The following is a 23,488-nucleotide window of genomic DNA, read 5'->3' on the forward strand; positions in this document are numbered from 1 at the left end:
ACACCAAAGGTATAGCAACTATCAGTGTAAATATTGGCTAGCTATTTGATCTTTGACTCATTTACAATCTCCTGTCATATCAATTAATTCAGCTTGTTGGGCTGATCTTATTCAAGTACTGGTAAATAAGAAATTTAAATTTATGTTTACCGTGAAAGTTACTGCATGTAGCCCAAGAATAAATCATCCACATACTGGATTAGAATAGAATTTCTGGGAAATTCAACATTATTCAAATCCGCTTTTAGTATCTGAGAGAAATAGGTGGGACTCTCTGGGACATTACTGTCCAGTAAACTCTGATCTTCCCAGGTGGAAAAGCAAAGAGGTATTTCCTGTCTTTTTTTGTTTGTTTGTTTAGAGGAATGCTGAAAAAGGCACTCCATAAATCTATCACTGAAAAAATACTGACAGTACACACAGGAATAGCTGATAATAGGGTATGTGGATTTGGAACCACAGGATATCTATTTATAGCTCTGAGATCCTGTGCAAATATCCATCCTTTCTCATTAGGTTTCTTTATTGGAAGGATAGGAGAATTACAGGTGCTCATACATAGAATTATAAGTCCCCCTTTTAAAGGTAATTTTGTACAATGAGCTAATTCCAGCTGGTGTATCAGGCCTCAAAGGATATTGGCAAATATTAGGTAGAGGCAAATTATTATCAATAGTTATTTTAATAGGAGTGGTTGACCTAATAGTGCCAATCAATATCTGTACTGGAAAAATCCTAAAATTGTATTAGAACATCCTGTAACAAACATTCCATCAGTATCAAGATTGGTTTCCTCTTCTGGGGCTGGTGGGGTGACCCTGAGGTGGCCCTGGACTTGGCCTGTCTATTAACAGTAGCCAAAATTCTGGCCTGTCTCTGGCCTTGTCTCCAGTCTCACTGTTCCTTTTTTCTCATTTTCCCTGTCTAGGTTGTTAAAGACATTTAAGCAAATTTTCTGGCCTTTTCTAGGATCCGAGCCTCTTTATCATGGATGTAACAGTGGGTCATAACCATTGCAATACCCATTAGGCTAAGCTCCCTTACACTGGCCTATACTGACACCAAGGGCACATGAACTCCTGCAGTCCTAAAATCCAGAAGTTTACATAACTATTAGCAAAACTTAGTTTTTAGATTTAGGTCTCTTGAGTAACTAAAGACCTAATTAAGACAATGTAAAACACAGAAAATATTGATGACACATAATTTTTGCTTTTCAGGCAGAAAACTTTTTCATAGTATCAGTAGCAGACCAACCGTCTTGTAACAAAACTTTATCTTTTCTGAGAGAAAATGTAACTAATTTTGCACCAGCTTACTTTTGATAAATTTACTTAATTAATCCCATTTAGCTTAACGAACATAAAAATCCTTCAAGATTTTCTTTTACAAACCTTCTATAACTTTCCCAGCTCCTCTTAGTTTGTCTCTTCTAAAATCATTATTTTCCCAATCTGATTCATTTAGTCCTAAATACATTTAACCCTTCTGGGAGGATATGTGAGCATCGTTGGTTAGAAAGTCTTACACTATCAGGTGAATTGAGGCAGATTTGAGTAGTAAAAATAGATGTTGCCCCTTAACATTTCCTAGCTGGAGAGGAATAGGTTCTGATTTAAACAGACATTGGTTGATTAGATGTCCCTACCATTTATACAGAAGCTTTATTCCAAGGGAGAGGGCAACTTAGCCGGGTGGTGTTAACAGATAAAGTCGCCCCAGTGTTAGTAAGAAGGGAAAATGCTCTCATAGTCCTTGGAGCAGCCGTATGCTTGCTTCTATTTCCTTTCTTTTTCTAAATCCTATTTTAGTTTTCTACAATCCTTAAGGTGACTTTTTACAATAAAGGCAGATTCCTCTACAGGAGTTTCCCTAGCAAACCTTTAATCTTTTGGTTTGCTCTCAGAAACCAGGAGATGCATTAATTGGAATAAATCAGGAAAGCCAGGATTGTATGTTCTAACAGTTAATTCAATTTTTTTTGCGAACTCATCAGGGTCCTGGAGAGTGTTGGGGGAATCTTTAGTAGACTCCTCAGTCCTGCCTGCGTACAACCTAATGCCCCTCCGCCCAAGACCAGCTCCTCTCCAAAGGGAGCTGCAACAGAGCTACAGAAGAGACAGAGGAAAGGAGAGCGAGTCCAGACAAGTAAAGCACACGGTGGGACAGCCAGAGAGGAGGGAAAAGTGGGGTGTTGGCATTGAGCAGCGGCAGAAACCTTCTTCAGTTCAGAGATAGTCTCTAAAATTTTCTTATTAACTTCTGGAGAGAATGTCTTTGTACCATTTCAGAGGGTTCTATTTGCCAATTGAGTTAAGCCTCCCATATTGTTTAGTTAGATTTTTAAGCCGGCTTTTTCTAATCATGCACACAAAAAATTTAGATGTCAAAAGAGCTCCATTTTGGCCATCTTAAGTTGATATCACTTCTAGACAAATCTTTCCGTGTCTATAAGTACTTGCAAGTAAAGACCCCCTAGGATCTAATTGTACATCAGCAGGAGTATGAATGGGGCTGGGGTCTGGGAGCTTCTTGGTCTTTAAGGCACAATTTCCCATGTTAATTTTTAGTTTTCTTTTGAGATCTGCAGTCGGAACAAGTTTCTAGTGATATTGTGTAGTGGGTTGAAGTATGCTGCTTATGGGTTGAGCTCCAAGGGGCTGTTACCTCCCAAATCGCTTCAACCCTCTTATGTGCCTTGGTTTCTCTCCCCAGCTATCTAGTACAACCATGAAGATTTGGAGAGCTAGGTAACCAATCTTTATGTTTGCATCCCCGGACGAGTCAACTATGTAAACACAGTTGTGTTGGAAATCCCTGTGGGACCACAGCACGTTTCGAGGAGTACCCTCTGTAAAGTAAATATAATTAGTTAGGTGCCCTTTTGTGCCTTCCAATTGTTGTGTCAGGGGAACGCTCTGTCCAGGTGCCACCCGGACACTGACGCCCCAGTCAACAGGAGTAAACTCGGGAAGACCTCACCAGCCTTCCTGAATGAACAATAGCTGACCCACAGGTGGAACACATGAAAAGGATCACGTTGGTTGCCCTGTGGCCATAGTACCCTCATGTACATTGTGAAACTGCCGAAATTATATCCCCTGCCTTCTACCCTAGATAATTACCCTGAAAGTTGTGATTCATTGTCCCCATGTTTGCTGATAGTAATCATTATGGCCTAGCATTCTTTCCAGACTGGTAATCTATTTGAAAAAACCCTATAAAATTAGTGTCCCGGGGGAGTCCTAGTTATAACTCTCCGACCGGGATGCTCGCCAGACACACCTGAAGCCAAGATGCTGTCTCGGTACCCCAACACCTTGGAAACACTCTTCAGGTGGTGAGAACTCGTTGTTGCTCTTTCTCTTACATTGCTTTATTCTGTCTATCTTACTTATTGCCTCACTTAATAAATAGTGTGTTGCTGCCTCGTCTCTGTCTCAGTGTGCATGGTGAATGCGTATTCAACACCCAAATTCTGTAGCTTTATAAAACGTAGCCCCTTGCTGCTACATTTTGGCGCTGTGAGCAGGATACGCGACCACCATGCCATTTGGGAAGAAAGGAGATCCTGAGGTTCCTGTGCCCCTTGTGCCAGATTGGGAAGAACTCCCGTATTCTCAGCTGGCCCAGGAATGGGCTCGGCGCTCTGGCCTCGCTGAAATCTGGGTTACACGGGTTGCTAATGCTGAGCCTCCGCAGCTGCTGCCGTGCCTGCAGGCTGTCAGCACTACAGATAAGAAGTCACTGCGGTTAGGCAATTCTAACTACCTACCAAAAGACGCGAGAAAACAAGGAAAGCCTGCTTAAGAAAAAATTGGAAATGGAAAAAGAAATTTGTGACTTACAAAGTCGTTTGTCCATTACAATGTCAGAATTATATTTTGGCTGATCAGGCTTGAAATTACCAGACCATTGCTGAGACTGCAGCTGTTAGGGTTGCAAAATATAAATATAAAAGAAGGAGAGGAAAGGTAAATTCTAAGAAGGTACATGCTGTCATAGCCTCTGCTAAGGCAGGTTGGCATCCTGATACCTGGGATCGGGATATTTGGGAAGATACAGATGATGACCAAGAGGATTGGGATGAACTGGAGGAAGAGGCTAAACAGGGAGACGAAGGAAAACTTCCATTTGGTGCACGTCCTTTTGTGCGCTGGTGGGAAGAGAGGGATATGGTTACAGGCCACGTAGCAGGGAAAACAACTGTTGAAGATTTTACCCAACAAGAGATTAATGACATATTATCTAGATTCACCCAAAGACCAGGTGAAGCTTTAATCACCTGGAATAGCGGATCAAGGGGCTGGAGGAATAATGTTAGATTCCACTGATTGCTTGAAATTTGTAACTGTAACCTCCAACCCACGTGTGCAGGCAGCTCTTAGGGAATATCCCGCTCAGGATCAGGGCGGACAGACTAATCTGTTAGCCCTTGCAGCACAGGGTTGTAATCGGCAATATCCAACTGACACTTCATGGCCCTCTAGTGACCGTCCGTGGTATACGCTGCGAGACGGTATTATGGAATTAAAGGAAGAATGCATGAAAACTGCTGTAATGGTTGGACGGGGATGCATACTTTGAGACCCACATGGGAGAGAGAGGTCCCTCATCGTAATGTGTTGGTGCGCACCGCTCCGCCTGCTAACCGAAATTTGATGATAACTTTTCTCCTAAGTGAAACGGAATACACTGGGAGCCGTCCTTGATAGGATGACCCAGTTAGGGGATACAGGGGATTGGAGAGAGAGCGCACAGCCTTCCAAAGAGCAGCCCCCAAATCCCAGCAAGGTCTCTAGAAGAGACATGTTTCAGGCCTTGTTAAAGGCTGGAGCAAAAAGAGAGCAAATAGATGGGATTCCAACTTCAGATATATGGAAGCTATATAAGAAAAAGGTAAAGCACGCAAGAAAGACAGACGTCAGAAAGGGGGGGGGGAGAGAGAGAGAGAGAGAGAGAGAGAGAGAGCGAGAACACGAGAGAGAACCGGAGCTTATGGAATCTAGTGCTCCACTACCCCCACGTCAGGGTTTATACCCTGATTTGAACCCTTTTCTCCAGGCTGCCCCATAGGGATCAGGCCAAACTCTGGTGTCAATTAACATTGCTAGGAGAGATTATCGCCCACACATTGATTTGATTATTGGAAAAATGGGTCCCATACTGTAGCTAGAGCTTTGATTGACACCGGAGCGGAGGCCTCTTTAGTCTATGGGAATCCACAGAAATGTAAAGACCGCCCCTTGCCTATAACTGGCACTGGGGGTGCCGAAATTACAGCTAAACAAGTTACTCTTACCATGAAGATTGGGCAGTTTCCCAAAAGAGAATATTCTGTAGTAATAGTTCCCATTAAGGAATACATAATTGGGATAGACATGCTTAGAGGGATGTCCCTAAATTTAGAAGATGGGAAATATTAATTTGCAGTGAGGGCTCTTAAAGTTCTGCCCGTTACTGTGGGGCACCTACATATGACTCCAGTTGAATTACCTGAACCTATTAAAATTGTGACATTAAAACAATATCGGATTCCTGGAGGACAAGAAATTGAGGATACAATACAAAATTATGTAAAAGGTGGAGTCTTGGTGCCCACCACCTCTCCTTGGAATAGTCCAGTCTGGCCAGTGAAAAAGACAGATGGGTCCTGGCGCATGACTGTAGATTACAGGGGAGTAAATAAAGTCACTCTGCCTTTATATGCTGCTGTACCCGATACTATTACTTTAATTGAACGTGTCCAAAAATACCCAGGCAACTGGTATGCTGTTGTTGACTTGACTAATGCATTCTTTACTATTCCAATTGATAGTAAGTTTTGGCCTCAGTTTGCCTTTACATGGAATGGGAGACAATATACATTCACTCGTCTCCCGCAGAGTATCTCCATAGCCCTACGATCTGTCACCGGATTGTTGCAGAACATTTAGATGAGTTTCCTCTGCCTGAAGAGGTGCAGATCACGCATTACATTGATGGTATTTTAATAGACATACACAGGTTATGTTAGAACAGCATATACAGGTCATTCTAGAAGATTTAATTCAGCATATGAAACAAAGACTGGGAAATTAATCCAGCCAAGATTCAAGGGCCAGCTGAACAAGTGAAATTTTTAGGAATTAATTGGAACAAAGGACATAGAGAAATCCTCCCAAAGGCTAGGCAGAAATTTTTAGATTTCCCAGTCCCAAGGACTAAACAGGAAGCTCAGAAATTTATAGGGCTATTTGGCTAATAGCAAGCCCACATTCCCCATCTGGGAATAATTTTATAGCCATTATACAAAGTTACTAGGAAGAAATACAAATTTGAATGCAGGGAAAAAGAAAGTCTTTTGAACAAGTGAAAATGGCAATCCAAACAGCTTCAGATCTTTGGCCCACACAAGACGGACCAATTGAGTTGCATGTAACTGCCTCTGATCAATACGCTAACTGGAGCCTATGGCAGATGCAATCGGGGAAAAGGGTGCCTCTCGGTTTCTGGTCACGAAAGCTTCCAGAGGCCGGGCAACCTTACACCCCCTTTGAACAGAAGCTCTTAGCAGTGTACTGGGCACTAACTGGAACTGAACAACTCACAATAGGACACGATATCCTGTTAAGGCCCGGTATTCCCATTATGACCTGGGTTAATAGTGACCCAGTGTCCCATAAAATAGGGCATGCACAAGGAGCTAGTGTAATCAAAAGGAAATGGCATATCCAGAATAGAGCAAAAGCAGGGAAAGGAGGGGTTGCTAAATTACATGATATAATAGAGGAATTAACTGATGGCTTTGTTAAGACCCCACTTGTATCAGGACCAATATTACAATCTCCAAATTCTGTGGCCACATAAAACATAGCCTCTTGCTGCTATACCCTCAAACACCTCCACATAGATTCTTAGTCACCTGAGAATACCTGAAATTTGACCTGGAGGAAGCAAATGCCCCTTATCTTCATAGATGAACAAGTTCAGACTCTCATTTATCCAGCAAAGTTTTGTTCAGATTCGCAGTAAACAAAACTGAAAAGCCAAAATGAAAATCAGCCACCCATTTTTTTTCTCCTGTCTCTGAGTTATCTTAACTCTTGTCCTTAACCTGGATTATCTCTACCTTTAATCTTTAACGACTCCTAGAGAATTAAAAAAAAAAAAAAAAAAGCTCAGATGAAGTCAGGACCTTAAATCAGGGAGGTCCAGGATTCCAAGAAATACTCACCCAAGTTCACCCACTGTGAAGCACAGAGCGTATGGGGCACAATGGCCCCTGCTGGTACCTAGTACCAAATCTGGGTCCGCAAGGTGTCCCTAGGTGGGCTTCTTTGGAATCCTGCCCGATGGAATCCTGCCTGACTACGCCAAGTAATGTCATCAAAAAACATCCAGCCTAAGAAAAACTTCTCAGAGTTTATTTGAGCCAAACTGACGATTGTCAGGAAGCAAAATCTCAACGATTGAGAAAATGCTCCAGAAAACAGCCATTTTGCAATTTATTTTATACAATAGAATCAAAGGAGGAAGGTTACATGAAATCCATTGGTGATTGATTAAGGGGGTGGGAGAAAGCAAAGCGGGAAAATCTCTGGGATTAGATAAAAGTAAACTGGAGAGACAGGTACTTCTTTTACATTGGTGGGTACAAGATAGTTAATAGTTCACATAGAGATGTTAATCAAAGGAAAAGAATAATAATCAGGGATTCTGTACTTTCCTGCTCTGGTCCAGAAAAAGGGATTACTGACATTCCAAGGATGTAATTTTAGGTGTAAAAAGAAAATAGACAGGCCCACTTAAAGGCACAGATTAACTTTATGAAGGAAACTTTTGGCTGAAGATATGACTTCCCGCTATCGTCCACTTAGTTATGAAATTTTTTATACTCACGCCATCTTATGTGGTCATTTTCAGTCTCCTGAGCTCGTCAGGGTTAACATGTGGCTCGTTTTCCATCCACAAGAGTCTGGAGACAAGGGCCTGTGGAGGGAGCAGGCCATTCTCAGCCACTGCCCCTCAGCCCTGCCCATATCTGTCATGTGTTCTGTCCTGTTTGCCACAGGCGGTGTTAGAAAGCAGTTATTCAAAGCTTTGTCCCTCCTACAACACTTGGTTGTTCTGTAGAGCACAAAAGTGGAAGAAGCCTCTTTAGCAGAGGGAGCAGTTCATTAAAACATATAACTACATTTCCTAGCTGGGGGGAGGAGCGGGGGTTCCCAGTGTGCACTTGAGAGGCGATAAGAATGAACTGGGACTGAAGGAAACTGATCAGGCTGGGAGGTCCGTGGGCGGAGCTGGGCTCCTTAAACTCTAAGGCCCTAAGTTCCTCTTTATAAAACTCTATGGTTCTAACTTCCTGGCTCACTGCCATATAGAGATCCTCCATCTTGGCACACAGTCAAATATGCATGTGGCTCGCCAGGGGCCACGGTTTCTAATTCTGGCAGCACCTTTGCCCTTTATTCTTTCCCCAAATAAATCCTTCTGCTAACGAACTGCCTAGTTGATGTCAGTGTTTAGTGGACAGAGTTCAGATCACAGATGCTGTTATGAAGGTTCCATGTGGGATCCATGAGGTTTGCTCCTGGCAGCAAGTAGCAGGATTAGTGCTGCCCTGACCCAGGAGGAAACAGCCTAATGAATACTGACTTGGAAACAGTGCTGTGGGCACATTATTTCAGCTCATCCACATGCACAGTTACAGTTACACACACACACACACACACACACACACACACACACACACACGTCATGGGGAAATATAGCAAAGGATTGCAAGGATAAACAAGAAGGCGCCAAGAAAAATGATTTTCAGCCAATTTAGACAACTTCAAAATGTGAGGAGGGAAATAATATAAATTCAAAAGCCTTCCTAAGGTCACATCAACTGATTCACTGAGAAGTCAAAGCACTACACAATCTTTCATTTTATAATTATTTTCAAGTGTATGGATTGTTTGCATAATAAAAATGCAAACTAGGGGGAAATAGGGGATGACATTGAATAGCTTTGGCTTCTCTCCTCTGGGTAAGGGTGGGGCAGTGGATATTAGTAAGATTAGGGAAACAGGTGGGCTTTATGTTCCAGGGAAGGGAGAGGGATAGCAGGGTGAGAACAGAGACTGCAAACAAAGAGGCAGCTCTGATAGTAGACCCCAATAAGCACGGCCTATATTGCCTGTCCTTGGCTTAGTATCCTCTGTGTAAACTGTCTTATTTTCTCAAGTAAATTGGTGGTTGTTTTTAGCTTTGCCATGTTGCCAGAATGAAAAAATCATTTTTTTAAATGAAGAATTCAATCACTTTCATCCACTCACTCTACAACTTTTAGATACACTGTGTACCATTTCTAGATTCCACCACAAAGAGAAAGACAGAAGGGGGACAGTCCGATTAGACACAGTGACTGAAGGCAGCAGAACAATCTATGTACATTCTGGGAAGATATATGATAGGAAAATAAGACCCGGTCTTATATTAATTTTTGCTCCAAAAGACGCATTAGAGCTGATTGTCTGGCTAGGTCTTATTTTCGGGGAAACAGGGTATATGAGGGAAGACCCCAAAGTGATCAGAAAAGTTCCTCATTTGAAAAATAGAGGAGGATTTGGCCCTTAGGGGAACTATTCAAGAATATGAGAAGAAGCTTCAGAATAAGTAGAGGTGATGGGGGAACTGACCTAAAATGGCGGCCCAAGCGAAGAGAGAGGTCCCCAGCCTAAGCCCCAGCCCACTTCCGCATAACCCCCTCCAAGCCACACCCCAAGTCAATCACCAGACGACACCTATCCCCTCCCCAACTCCAGGAAGTCCCCAACCCACAAAAACCTGCTCAAAACCTTGCTCGGGGCTCAGTCTTTGGGAAGGATCCCACTGAGCCCGTCGGCGTAATAAAGCTGACTTTCCTAACTCTCTGAGTGCCGCTTGGGTTCTTTCCAGTCCCGGTATCTGTCACATTCTTGGTTCCCTGACCGGGAAACCCAACCACGCTGCCCCCTTGAGCCCCTGGTTTGGGCGAGAGCGGGCCGTAGGGTGGCAGGAGAACCGAGACATGGCTAGACGCACCCTGCTGATTTCGGCAGGCCATGGACTGGTGACCTCCCGCTGGCTCCAGCCCGTGACTCCCTGCTGGATCCCAGCAGAGAGAAAGGACGGACAGTCAACCAGGACATTGGACACGGTAAGACCCTGGAGCCCCGACCCACGGGAGCCTGATCACCTCCCGCTGAGTCCCACTTCGGACTCCAGTTAGGGCCATTCCGGGGGAGGGCGTCTTTCCTCCCTGAATGAATGTGTGTGTGTGCTTGGTCCCGAAGGGGACTCTGTGTGGATCCATGGCCTGTCGGCTACAGAGCTCGAGTGAGCCCCAACCTGTGCTTCCGTGGTAGCGTCCCACGGCATAATGATGATTCGCAGTCTCGGAGTGCGACCAAGCCCGGGGCTTATATGGGCACACCTTAGCCAAGACGTAGCCAAAGTTCCCACGAGGGAAACGGACAGGCGGGCACCTAATTGAGACCCTTCCCTTGTCTATGCAACACCGAACATCATGGGAGGGAAACAGGGGAAGCCCACGGTTCTAGATTGCATGTTAAAGAATTTCAGGAAAGGTTTCGGAGGTGACTACAGGGTCAAAATGACCCCCGGACGTCTCTGCACCTAATGTGAACTACAGTGGCCAAGTTTTGACGTGGGATGGCTGTCAGAAGGCACTCTTGACCTCCCCACGATTCGCCGAGTCTACATAGTTGTCACCAGGACCCCAGGACATCCAGACCAGTTCCCTTACATTGACTCGTGGTTGGAAATAGCCCGACCCCTTCCTCCTTGGGTACGGTTCTGTTCCAATAGTAAGGGACAGTCCAGGGTCCTCGTTGCACAGAACCCACGGGGCCACGCCCAGAAACACATGACTAAGACCATTTACCAGGGAGACTCCCGACGAAGAGCCGCCACCACCTCCCTATGCACCACAGCCAACGGCTGGCGCAGCCCCACCGCTTCCAGACACTCCGCTTCCAGCCTCGGCCTCCCTGTGGTCCCAACCCAACCAGCGCGGAGCCCGACTTCATAGGATTAGTGAGAGTTGAGTCAGACTGAGGAAGACCGGGCTCATTCGAACTCAGGCCCCAAGAGCCCATGGTTGACTTAGATGTAGGGGGCCAAACAGTGACTTTTACGGTAGATACTGGAGCAGAACACTCGGTAGTCACCACGCCGGTGGCACTGCTCGGGGACCGCAGTCACCATAACGGGAGCTGCCGGGGATCAAGCTAAGAGCCGACCATTCTGCCAGGCTCGGAGTTGTAAATTAGGAGGACACACCGTGTTGCACGAGTTCTTCTACTTACCAGACTGCCCAATCCTGCTCCTGGGACGGGACCTCCTTACCAAGTTAGGGGCACAAATCTCCTTTGAACAATCAGGCCAAGCTACCATGTCACTGCAGCCCCCATCAGAGGGACTTATTCTGTCTATCACCACCCCGAGGGAAGAAGAATGGAGGCTCTACAGGACCGGCAGTGTAGAACAGAACCCAGAAGGCTACTGATTTCCCGGAGGTTTGGGCTGAAGATAACCCACCTGGGCTAGCAAAATGTAAGGCGCCAGTTTTTCAATCCCAACGGCTATGCCAATACCCCATCTCCAGGGAAGCTCGGGCAGGGATTCAAACACACCTCACCCGTCTCAGAGCAGCAGGGATACTCGTAGAGTGCCAGTAACCATGGAATATGCCCCTCCTGCTGGTAAGGAAGCCTAATGGAGAATACCGGCCAGTACAAGATTTGAGAGTGGTTAACCAAGCCACAGGCTCCCTACACCCCGTAGTCCCAAACCCGTATACTCTCCTCAGTCAGCTGCCCCCGGAGGCCAGATGGTTCACCTGCCTGGACCTGAAAGATGCATTCTTCTTCATTCAGTTGGCGCCCCAGAGCCAATCACTGTTCGCCTTCGAGTGGACTAAACCTGATACCGGTCAGCAGCTCCAGCTGACATGGACTTGGCTCCCACAGGGCTTCAAAATCTCCCCAACCCTCTTCGCGGAAGCACTAGCCTCAGATTTAGCCACCTTCCCTCGAGAAGAATACCACTGCACTCTATTGCAATATGTGGATGATCTGCTCTTAGCCTGTGCCACCAAGACCGACTGCCAAACCGTGACATGGGCACTCCTGTCCAACTTAGCCAAGACGGGGTATAGAATCTCCTGGAAGAAAGTCCAGCTCTGCAGAAAACAAGTAAGATACTTGGGCTTTGTTCCAAAGGACAGTGGGCCCTCAGCACCGAGCAGAAGAAAGTCATCACTTCCCTCCCTCAGCCCACCAACCAGAGAGCGCTCCGTGAGTTTCTCGGGGCAGCCGGCTTCTGCCAGATCTGGATTCCTGGCTTTTTGGCAATAGCCCGGCCCTTATATGAGGCTCTAGTTGGTCAAGAAAAGGTCCCCATGCTATGGACAGAAGATCAAGAACACACCTTCCAGCAGCTCAAGAGCTCACTTGGACAGGCCCCAGCCCTCAGGCTACCTGATGCTGAGAGGTCATTCCACTTATTCGTCCATGAAAAAGACAAAATAGCCTTAGGACTGCTGGCCCAAACAGTTGGACCATGGCTCCGTCCCATTGCCTACCTCTCAAAGAAACTAGATCTGGTAGCAGCAGGTTGGCCACCATGGCTGTGGGCCCTAGCAGCCACTGTGATACTCATCAAAGAGGCAGATAAGCTCACCTTAGGCCAGAGACTCATAGTTAAGGTACCCTACTTGGTCACTACCTTAATGAACAGTCAAGGGCCCAGATGGCTGTCGAATGCACGGCTGCTTCAGTATCAAGGGCTACTCCTGGAAAACCCTCGGATCTCATTAGAAACTGTGCGCACCCTGAACCCAGCCACTTTCCTGCCAACCAAGGAAGGGGATCCGGAACATGACTGTATAGTTATCAACGGGGTCTACACCACCAGACCCGACCTCCGGTACAGCCCACATCCTAACCGGGACTTTACTCCGTATATTGATGCAGCAGCTTCCTAAGGGACGGCAAACGTCACGCAGGGTATGCAGTAACTACCACAGATGAGGTACTCGAGGAAGGGGCACTTGTATTGGGATGGTCGGCCCAACGGGCAGAACAATGGGCTCTAATAAGAGCCCTCACTCTATCCGAGGGCCGAAAAGTCAACATCTACACCGACTCTCGGTATGCCTTTGCAATCGTTCATATCCATGGGGCTATATACAAAGAAAGAGGCCTTCTGACCACGGAGGGAAAAACTATTAAAAATAAACAAGAAATCCTTAAGCTCCTACAAGCCATTTGGCTTCCCCAGCAGGTTGCAGTTATCCATTGTCGGGGCCACCAGAGAGGCAACGAGCCCTCAGCAGTCGGGAACCAGCTCGCTGACACCACGGCTAAATCAGCGGCGGTGGGAAGCCCTAGTGAACTACTGTTGATCACTAACACTACCACCACATCTCTCCCACGGTACACAGAAGAAGAACTCAGATGGGCAAAGTCAGAAGGGGCCACCAGATTGCTACAAGGGTGGTGGCAATTGCCCGACGGAAGACTCTTCATCCCAGCCCTGCTAGGTCCTCAAGTAACCGCTGAATATCACAAGTTAACCCACTTAAGAATAACTGCTTTCGAAGGCCTCCTAGCCAAAATCTTCAACATTAGCCGGCTGTCAGCTCTTTGCAAGTCAATCGGAGAACTCTGCCTCACTTGTGCAAAGAACAATCCAAAATCTGGCCCTAGTCCCATTCCCAGGATTCAGAGAAGCGGTACCGCACCTTTTGAGGACCTCGACAAACTGCCACAGTACTTATTACTTGCTGGTCCTGGTCTGTACCTACTCCGGGTGGGTCAAAGCCTTCCCCACTCGGACTGAGAAGAGCCACGAAGTAGCCAAGGCCCTCCTCAGGGAGATTATCCCCCGCTACGGGATTCCACTTTCTATCCACGGTGACAATGGGCCAGCTTTCATAGCAGAACTCCTCCAGATGGTAACCAGAGCCATGGGCCTCAACTGGAGACTCCATACAGCATACCGACCACAAAGCTCAGGGAAAGCTGAATGCATAAACTGTACCATCAAGGAGACATTAGCTAAACTCCACCAGACCTCCCTAGGGTGGGTGGACCTCCTACCACTAGCCGTCCTTCAGGCGCGCTGCACTCTTGGCAAATCTGGATTCTCTCCCTTCGAGATTAGGTTCGGGAGGCCCACTCCCCTGCTAATCAGCCTCCCTGGCGACATTCGCCAGCTGGGGTTCTCCAGCCTCCAAAACCAGATGCCCGCGCTAGGCAAGGTCCTCACAGATGTACGTGCTTACATTCTGGAAAGGGTCCCCATTTCTCTCGGGGCCCCAGTACACTCCTTCATCCTGGGAGACCAAGTCTGGGTCAAAGATTGGAAGCACGAGCCCCTCCGACCCCGGTGGACACGTCCTCACACTGTCATACTTATTACTCCCACTGCTCTGAAAGTTTCAGGCATTGCTCCGTAGATCCATCACACTTGGGTTAAAAGAGCCCAGCTGGAGGAGGACACCTGGATCGCCCAACCTGACCCGGCCCGTCAACTCCGTCTGACCCTCAAGAAACAGCCCGGATGAGCCTCGCTGTCGTCTGCCCGGCCTCCGTCTTCGCTGTCATTGGACTCCTACGATTTCTAGCCTTTGCTGGTCCTCTTGGCTCCTACCCCTGGCCGGCCCACTCCTCACGATCCTCTTCCTTGCTACCATCGGGCCATGCATAGTTAACGCTGTCGTACGTTTCACAGAGACCTCCGTCACCTGTGGGGCTACAGCCCGGATCCTTGCCCTGCGGGGTTATCGTCCTCTTAGCTAATGTGATGATCTCCAAGTTGTTACCACTTACGATTGGTCAACAGGGGGGACATGATGGGGGAACTGACCTAAAATGGTGGCCCGAGCAAAGAGAGAAGTCCCCAGCCTAAGCCATTGCCCACTTCCACATAACCACACCCCGAGCCAATCACCAGATGACACCTACCCCTTCCCGGACTCCAGGAAGTCCCCAACCCATAAAAACCTGCTCAAAACCTTGCTAGGGGCTCAGTCTTTGGGAAGGATCCCGCTGAGCCCGCAGGAGTAATAAAGCTGACTCTCCTAACTCTCTGAGTGCTGCTTGGGTTCTTTCTGGTCCTGGTATCCGTAACAGAGGAATCATGTGCAGAGTTCTCTAGGCCATGTGTGCTAGATTTGGTGGGGTCCACTGAAGTGTCCATTTTGATTCAGAAGATAAGTGTAAGAACAGCACATTTTTATAACCGTGAACAGGTTTTAAGCGTCCTTAAACCCAGAATACCAAGCTTCTCTCCACAGCAGTGTTTAAATTCACTATGGGAACTATGTATTTGTTTACTTAATATCCATGAAGGAAAAATTGACCTGGGCTTCAATCTTACTTTTCTAACTTTGGTATAAATGAAGCACAAATGCCTAGATGTTTTCCTAAGGAGGCGTTCTCAAATTTTAATTGCTTTTGCCATTTGAGCTTCCTACATTTAGTCACCACTCAACCCTGGTCAATGGCATTTTGGTGGCCATAGCACTGTCACCCCCTTCCCTGTAAAGGCCTCACACTGTTCATGAATGAGTGGTTAAACAAATTAGTAAAGCAAACTGAATTTTTGAATAGTGAAGTGTGTTTGTTAGTGTGTATGTGTGGGGGGTGCATTTGCGTGTGTACACGGGCGCTCATCAATATATAAGCTTTCTCAGAAAAAGAGAGAAAAAATGTACTGAGGTGGTGGTGTGGGAAACAGCTTTCCTCCTGCTATAGCAGTTAACTGATCCAAATTTCCAAAGCTTATGCAAATGAGTTGCGGGTCTCATTTCTGATACTGCACAGAACAGTGTCTTGCTGCCTTTGAATATCTGGCTGTACTACTAGTCCAAAGTCCAGGGACTTTGGCTCATGGCTGCCTGTGTTTGCTCACAGGTAGCCAGCCTCCCTCCCCCACTTCAAGCACCTCATTCAAGGGTGAGGAGGTTTCTTATCACAGCTCTCCAGGAGAGGCGGAATAAGAAAAGCGGAAAAGACTGTTTCACAGGATAAAGGAGGTGGGATAGGGGTGGAGCCCATAAATGTTGGAAATTTATATAATTACTGGAAGTATAGCCATATAGTTCTTAAATCTACAAAGCAGCTCCCTTTAGCAACTATCACTAAGTACTTCCAGAACAGGACTGGGTTTACGTGTACCCAAATTCTAACACAAGTTGTTTTGTACAAAAAAAAACACACAAAAACTGGCATCACTGAAACCTAGTATTAAGTACCACTCACTCCTCTGGCACAGAACTGCCATCTGAACCATCTAGAATTCAAGCTTAACCAATTGCCACCCCATAGGTCCTCACTGCTCCAACTGTTGATACCGGACAGTATGATGCCACCTCTAACTTATTCAAATGCTTGTGCTATTAAGAAGGAGGGTGCTTACAAGTACCACAGAAAAGAAACCCAAGCTCGCTAAAGAAATAAGAAGAAACAGAAAATCGCTCAACACGCCCTAACCTTGTCACTATGCGGAGGTCCTACCCCATTATACTCCCCCCCCCCCCACTTGGTGTGACTTGGAGTTTCCCCTCAGGCAGGACTATAAGCAGGAAAAACCATCTTGGACACTTTAAGCAGTGGAAGGAGAAACAAGCTGAAGAAGCACTGCTGTCAACTTCCCTGTCACAGCAACCCAAATTTTCACTGGTTACATCTTCTTTAAAGAGACAAGTATAGGAAATACATTTTTCCAATTTAGACCACACAGTTCAAAGAAACCTGAACTAAGGGGAACTTCATTAGAATGCCAACCTAAAGACTGTGAAGACCACAAAGCAAAGGTAAATTTTGTTGCCAAAACGCAACAAAGTCAAAAATTTTTAAAAATACACATAAATTAAAAACAGCCTTCCCCTAAAAAAGGCAGCAAGAATCCCAAAACAGAATACAGATGAGCTGAGTCCCCTTGAGAAGTCCTGGGACTGCTGCTCCCTTCAAAGGGCTCTTTTCCCCTCTCTCCAAGTTGGGGGAGGGTTTGGGGGAAGCACCAGCACCAGGAAGGTAAACACAAGTGCAGCAGGCAAAGCTACTAAGCAAAACAATACCCCTACCTCACTCCAGGCCCATACCTCCACCGCTGCCTAATGCAGGGACAATGGGGGACACCTGATTGTGGTAGGTAGTTGCAGGGGGGTGGGGGTGGGGGTCCAGAGGCCCAATCCTGCCCCTGAGCACTGCGCTGGCTTCTGGCTTCGGCACAGTCCCCGGCCACCCTCCCACCTCCGCTCTTGTGGCCCGTTGAACCACGCAGCAGCAGCAGCTACTGGAGCATAGCCAGGACTCTACCATCTTGTGGGACCAAAGCCGGACGCCCTACATGATGCTGACCACGAGGCACGTGAAGTACTTGAGTACCCAGTACTCCAGCTTGGGGCGCGGTGGGCCAGTGTTGGACCCGCAGGTGGTGAGTGCAGCCTCCCAGCTCTGCGACAGTGCCGCTCCTCCAGGGAGCAGGCCACCACTGTGCTGGCGGGACTGTGTAGAGCAGCGTGAAGATGCCCATGCGGGTCATGAGCTTCTCCAGCTGTTCTGTCTCAGTGCAGCCCTGCTTGATGACCCTGCGCAGGTGGAAGAGCAACTCAAAGCCCTCCAGGAGGAAGAGCGTGCCCACCCACCTGCAGCTAGAGCACCAGAGGGCCCAGCACGAAGGCGTGCAGTGAGTTCAGGTTCTGGTTGCCCACGAAGCAGATGCCAGCCACCGGTCTCCATCCACGGAGCTCAGTGCCAGCGCGGTGATGGATTTGACCCTGGCGATGAGCCACACGGCCAAGTGGAAGTACTGCACATACCCCATGATGGCCTCGTCCCACTTCATGCCAGCCGCCAAAAACCAGGTGAGCGACAGGTGACCCACCACATGGAGCTGGCCATGCTCAAGAAGTAGACCAGAAGGAAGACAACAGTGCACAGCGCAGGACCGTCCTAGTGAGTATGGCTGTGCTCCTAGTTGCAGGAAACACTGGCAGGACCCACGACCAGGAGCACCAGAAAGTAGAAGGCTGGAAGGAAGGTGATGAGGCGCTCAGGGTAGCAGAAGCATTCCATGTCTATGAGAAAGGTGACTACTGTGGTGGAGGTGGAGATGAAGCACAGCACAGACCACAAGCCCATCCAGAAGGTGGTGAAGGCACGCTCGGGGAGGAGCAGGTGGGCTGGTGGCAGGGAACCTGGCAGTTGGGTATCTGGCTTGTAGCACTGGTTGTACAGCGGGTGCGACTCCTTCAGGATGGGTATGAAGGATTCTTGGCACTTGTACATGGATGGGTCCTCGTGGCCCACTTGCCTCCTCCCTCTCCTTCTCCCCTCTCCTCCTGGGGCTGGCGCACCCGAGAGGATGGGTTGGCAGGGAAGGCCCTTGGGGGTGCAACGGCGGCCTGGCTGTAGTTGTAATCCATGCACAGGCCCTCTGTGTAGCGGCCCAGCACCGAGAGGGGTCGCTCCTAAACTGTGGTCCGCGAAGCTCTACTGGGGCAAGAGCAGGGAGCAGCCCACCTTGGCGCTCTGGCACACTCAGCGGCAGGACGGTAGGGCCTTGCTTGAGGCAGGCAGGCAGATAGATGGGCGTGTACGTTGAGCAAAGGAAAAAGAGCAAGCCCAGAGAGCAGTGGATCTCCACCTGTGGTCAGAACTGGTGCACCTCCCGGCCCATCTTGTCCCGCATGTCGTGGTTAAACTCGTTGGGCATGTGCGTCTGTCAGGCGTAGCGGATGCAGCGGCACATGGGTACCGAGATTTCCTGGCACAATGGAGGATGCAGCTGCGTGGGAAGCAGCAGCAGCAAGGCCGGCGTCCACGGGTCAGGCGGAGCCAAGACCCCCTCTCTCCCCTCGCCTCCTGCAGCCCGCACTGGGCCGAGGCCAGAAGGGAAAAGCGAAGTGGGGTTTTCCTCTCCTCCGACTTGCCTGTGGCGCTGGGGCTGGCGACTTGTTGGTTTCTTTCTCACTTCAAAGATAAACTGTTTCTGAAGGCGCTGCCTCCCTTCGCAGGCAGCGCTCAGCATTTCGCAGGATAGGACTCGGGAGGGGCCGTGAGGATTCCGACTGCACGGAACTTATTCTTTATAAAGAAGTGAGGGGGAGAAGAAAAACTAACAACTTTCAGTCAGAGGGGAGTCACGGCTGACTCCCCCCCCCCCCCCCCCCCCCCCCCCCCCCCGCAAGCGTTCACCAGACCTCTAGATTAACCTCTCTCCCTTCTCTCCCGCCACTTCTAAAACTCTAAAAGGCTGGACCATGGGTCTTAGCGCTAGCCCCCCCCCCCATAAAAGGGCAAAGAGCCTGGAAGAACCCGGAGAAGTGAAGGCGCGGGGCTCCCACGTCCCTGAATCCCGAGAGAGGCAGATGTCCCCAGCCAGACTGGTTCCCCCGTCCCTGGCACACTCTGCTCAAAAAGGAGACTCAGAGCCAAGATGGCGCCGGAAAGTTTGGCGATAGGCGGGTGTCATGCGGGAGACCCTGCTCGCTGCGCCATTTGTCGTGCGGGGCGGCCTGCGGGGTCTCTGCTCCTGCTCCCCATACAAGAACGCAGGATATGGTGAGGCCAAAAAGGAACACCCACGGAGCCATAGGTAGGGGAGTCATACCACTATATTCTCTCTGGCGGCACTATACTCTCACTGGAGGCTGGATCCACACTGCCCGCAAACCGCCATCCACACTTGCCAGCCCAGCCGCCATCTTCTTACTAGCCCCCATTCTTCTCTCCTTCTCTCTGTCTGCTAGCGTAGCCACAGCAGTTATATTAGTGGCCAATGGCTCACTGGTTACAGCTGACGGCCAACTAGCCACAGCTGATGGCCATGCAATCACAGTTGGCCATTTACTACCTGAGCCAGCACCTGTCTATGTGAGGCCGAGAGCCTGGAAACTGCTTTCTGGGGCTCTGCCCCCACACTCCACCCCTACAGGCTCTCGCCTCACAATCTACGCGACAAGCGTCTTCCGCGAGGGGACCTGTGCGAGGAGTCTGGGGGTGAATGCCATATCCTGGACACAATTAGGCTCTCTGGGCACAGCCAGGGTTTCTCAGGGCACCACCAGTACTTCTGGGCACGGCCAGACTTCCTGGACTTCTTAGGGTACCACCTGTCTTCCCGGACACACCCAGGGTTTCTCAGGGCACCACCAGTGCTTCTGGGCACGGCTAGACTTCCTGGACTTCTTAGGGTACCACCTGTCTTCCCGGACACAGCCAGGGTTTCTCAGGGTACCACCAGTACTTCTGGGCACAGCCAGACTTCCTGGACACAGCCAGGGCTCTCAGGGCACTGCCACTTTCTGTGGGCACAGCCACACTTCCTGGACACAGCCAGGGCTCTCAGGGCACTGCCACTCTCTCTGTGCCTCTCAGGGTACCCTGCTGGAACAACAGCGACTCACAATCAAGGTGCTTACATATTCTCAATGGCGGCCAGTCAAGAGACAAAAGCAAATATCCCCCAGTTCCACTAACAACAGTTCCCAAATAAACAGTCAAGCGGTCCATTAAATTAAGGATGGAAGGCAATTCCCCATAGTCCATAGTCATTCACCAGGGCTGTCCTGGGGGTGAGGGATGACCTTGACCTTACCCTCATCTCCCATGGAGGACTCAGCAAGCGTTTCCTCCTGGGACTATAAGTCCTGCATCCGGGCTGCCTGAGCAGGAACTTCCCCGGCCCACAGGGCTGCAACGACCTTTGCTTTCTCCGGCCTGTGCTGGTTGGGGAACCGTCCACATCTTTCCTCCTCTCCACGGGGCTCCATCTCTCCAGCAGCTGCATGGCTTTTCCTGTGCTAGTGGGAGAACCGTCCACGTCCTCCCACACCTCCACGGGGGTCCAGCTCTCCGGCAGCTGCTTCTCCTGGTCTTCCTGAGACTGAGTGTTCATACACACAAACTGCTCCACCGTCCTTAGGAGAGCTTTGGCCGGCACCACACCGTGCTCGCTGCGCCATTTGTCATGCGGGAGACCCTGCTCGCTGCGCCATTTGTCGTGCGGGGCGGCCTGCGGGGTCTCTGCTCCCGCTCCCCATACAAGAACGCAGGATATGGTGATATGGTGAGGTCAAAAAGGAACACCCACGGAGCCATAGATGGGGGAGTCATACCACTATATTCTCTCTGGCGGCACTATACTCTCACTGGAGGCTGGATCCACACTGTCCGCAAACCGCCATCCACACTTGCCAGCCCAGCCGCCATCTTCTTACTAGCCCCCATTCTTCTCTCCTTCTCTCTGTCTGCTAGCGTAGCCACAGCAGTTATATTAGTGGCCAATGGCTCACTGGTTACAGCTGACGGCCAACTAGCCACAGCTGATGGCCATGCAATCACAGTTGGCCATTTACTACCTGAGCCAGCACCTGTCTATGTGAGGCCGAGAGCCTGGAAACTGCTTTCTGGGGCTCTGCCCCCACAGCGGGGTTGGTATCCGTGGTGGCGGCGCATGGCACCAGGTGGGGGAGTTTCAGAAAGGGGGTCGCCCCCTGAACACGCTCGCCCTTTCCTTGTCCGCACCCACCTCCCGGCACGTTCCTAAGGGGACGGCCGTGCGTTCCACCGGGGTCCCGGAGCCAGACCAAGGGCGAGTGCGCCTGCAGCAGCTAGCGGAGAGGAAGGCGGTGTGTGGAGGCCGGGGTACCCGCCACTTCACAGCTCGGGGACTGCAAGGTACACACCGGCCGCCTCCCGCCCGCTGCTCTCCTCCTCCCCTGCAGGGGGCTCCTCGCTCCAGGGGACTCCTGGGGGCGCAGGGGGCGCTCCTGGGACGCGACCGGCTCGGGCATCCCCCGCAAACTCACACCCGGTCGCCCAACTCCTGCTGCATTTGAGGGCGCTCGGTGGCGACAGCGGCAGCAGTGGCGAGCTGATGGCCACCGGCCCACTGCCCTCCCCTTCTTCGTGGGTTCAGCTGCAACTAAAGCCCGCCATGAGACATGGGCCCACGCAGTGTTCCAGGTCTGGGGCTGGGCTGGTGGGTTACCACACTAGGCACTCCGCGCGTCGGACCCCACTGAACCCTCGGCTTCACCTCTCCGCCTGTCTCCCACAGCCCCGCCCCAGCGTGGAGCCGAGGAATGCCGGCCAATCGCAGGCCGGGAAGCGCCGGGGGTGGAGCGAATGCTAATCACGCTTTCCTGACACCCGGGGCGGGAAGCGCTAGCTGGACATCCCAAAGAGTTCTCTGTTGGCGCCCTTGGTTGCGGGACTCACTTTCCTGTAACGTACTAGCTTCCGAACCTTTGCTCTTAGGGCCCCTACCAGTTCTCCTCTCCGCAGCTAAGAATCCTTACAAAGGCCCGCGCTTCTTTAAAAGAACAGCTCAATCATTCTTAACCGTGGCACCTGTCTCCCCTCTGTGCTGTCCTCATTCCAGGGGAGCTCATCTCGAGAGACCAGAGAGAACAGCGAATGCTTACGGAGCCCTCACTGTGTGCCAGACACAGCGTGAATCGTTTACATTTTAATACAAGATCTCAGATCCTTGCAACAGTTCAATGAGGCAGGTACTCCTTACAGGTGAAGAAACACGTTTAGAAACTTGACCAAGGTAACCGAGGGTATGATAGTTCCCCAAGAAAACCGCAACCTGAACCATCTTGTTCCCTGCGGTATTCAGAGAGCCTGGCACATAGTAGGCGCTCAAATGACAAAACCTGGATTTGAACCCAGGTAGTTGGGCCAGCGCATGCAAAATTTTAAGCACGCCCCCATAATACAACAGGTATCTCCCTGCCCTCAACCTTTACTTTTGCATTTCCTGAGAAAATCATATGGTTGTGACAAGAAAGATTTTCTTTCTCTTTGGAAGTCTCCAGAGAGGTTAGTTCTTTATCAGTGGAGATTGAAAATCCATGGCAGTTCCCCTCGGAGAGAAGCAACGCTCAGCTTTGGGCTCTGTAAGGAGCAGAGCGCCGGCCCCCTGGGGCTGCTGGCTGCTTAGCCTCGCCCCTGCACACCGCCGAGTGCCTGCTGGGCCACCTAGCTAGCAGTCTGGCAGGAGCACCTGCTGGACGCTTCGACTGTCACGACACCCCGTGGCGCTCTCCAGGTGGGTTTTCATGCGGCAAGTTTTAAATGTCCTAAAAGTGCCGCTTTTCTTCGTGTTCTATTAAGGTTGGAAGACAGGTGTTTAGCATACTTGAAATTCATTCACAGGCTTACAAAAGAGGGGTTGAATTGTTTCCTGCTCCCCATCTGTTCCTTCTGAAAGAAAGCGAAAAGGATGCTGAAGGGCCAGGGGACCGGCAGGACTCAGAACTGGACTAAAGGGGTGAGATAGGCCGCCGGTATCGTCGCTTTTGTGTCCTGGATCGCATTTGTACAGACGGGGAGGCTAAGTGGCAGAATAGCCCTCTCCCTTCCCCTCATCAACAGGCTTTGTGGGAAATACTGAAGAATATCTGCATTAATGCCAGCCTCAGAGTTAA

The 23,488-nt window shown here is 49.7% G+C and overlaps 2 long non-coding RNA genes and 1 pseudogene across 5 annotated transcripts in view; 2 read left to right on the top strand and 1 right to left on the bottom strand.

Annotated features, from left to right (window-relative positions):
• LOC109438113 (uncharacterized) overlaps nucleotides 1-23,488 on the top strand; it is a 76,296-nt gene that overhangs the window by 41,281 nt on the left and 11,527 nt on the right. Inside the window, exon 3 of one of the 4 annotated variants that reach the window (XR_012497267.2) lies at nucleotides 929-4,243. The exons of the other annotated variants lie outside the window; for them this stretch is intronic. This is a non-coding gene — a long non-coding RNA (uncharacterized LOC109438113). Of the gene's footprint in view, nucleotides 1-928; nucleotides 4,244-23,488 lie in introns of those variants that run through there. 4 annotated transcript variants of the gene reach the window in all.
• Nucleotides 9,580-15,130, top strand: LOC148754839 (uncharacterized). The gene is made up of 2 exons (XR_016019792.1): nucleotides 9,580-10,171; nucleotides 14,478-15,130. It is a non-coding gene; the product is annotated as an uncharacterized LOC148754839 (long non-coding RNA).
• LOC109438106 (frizzled-5-like) lies at nucleotides 17,046-19,146 on the bottom strand (annotated as a pseudogene).

Source organism: Rhinolophus sinicus, chromosome 17 (genome assembly GCF_057876585.1).
Source record: "Rhinolophus sinicus isolate RSI-liver-muscle chromosome 17, RSI-T2T, whole genome shotgun sequence".
Classification (NCBI taxonomy): Eukaryota; Metazoa; Chordata; class Mammalia; order Chiroptera; family Rhinolophidae; genus Rhinolophus; species Rhinolophus sinicus.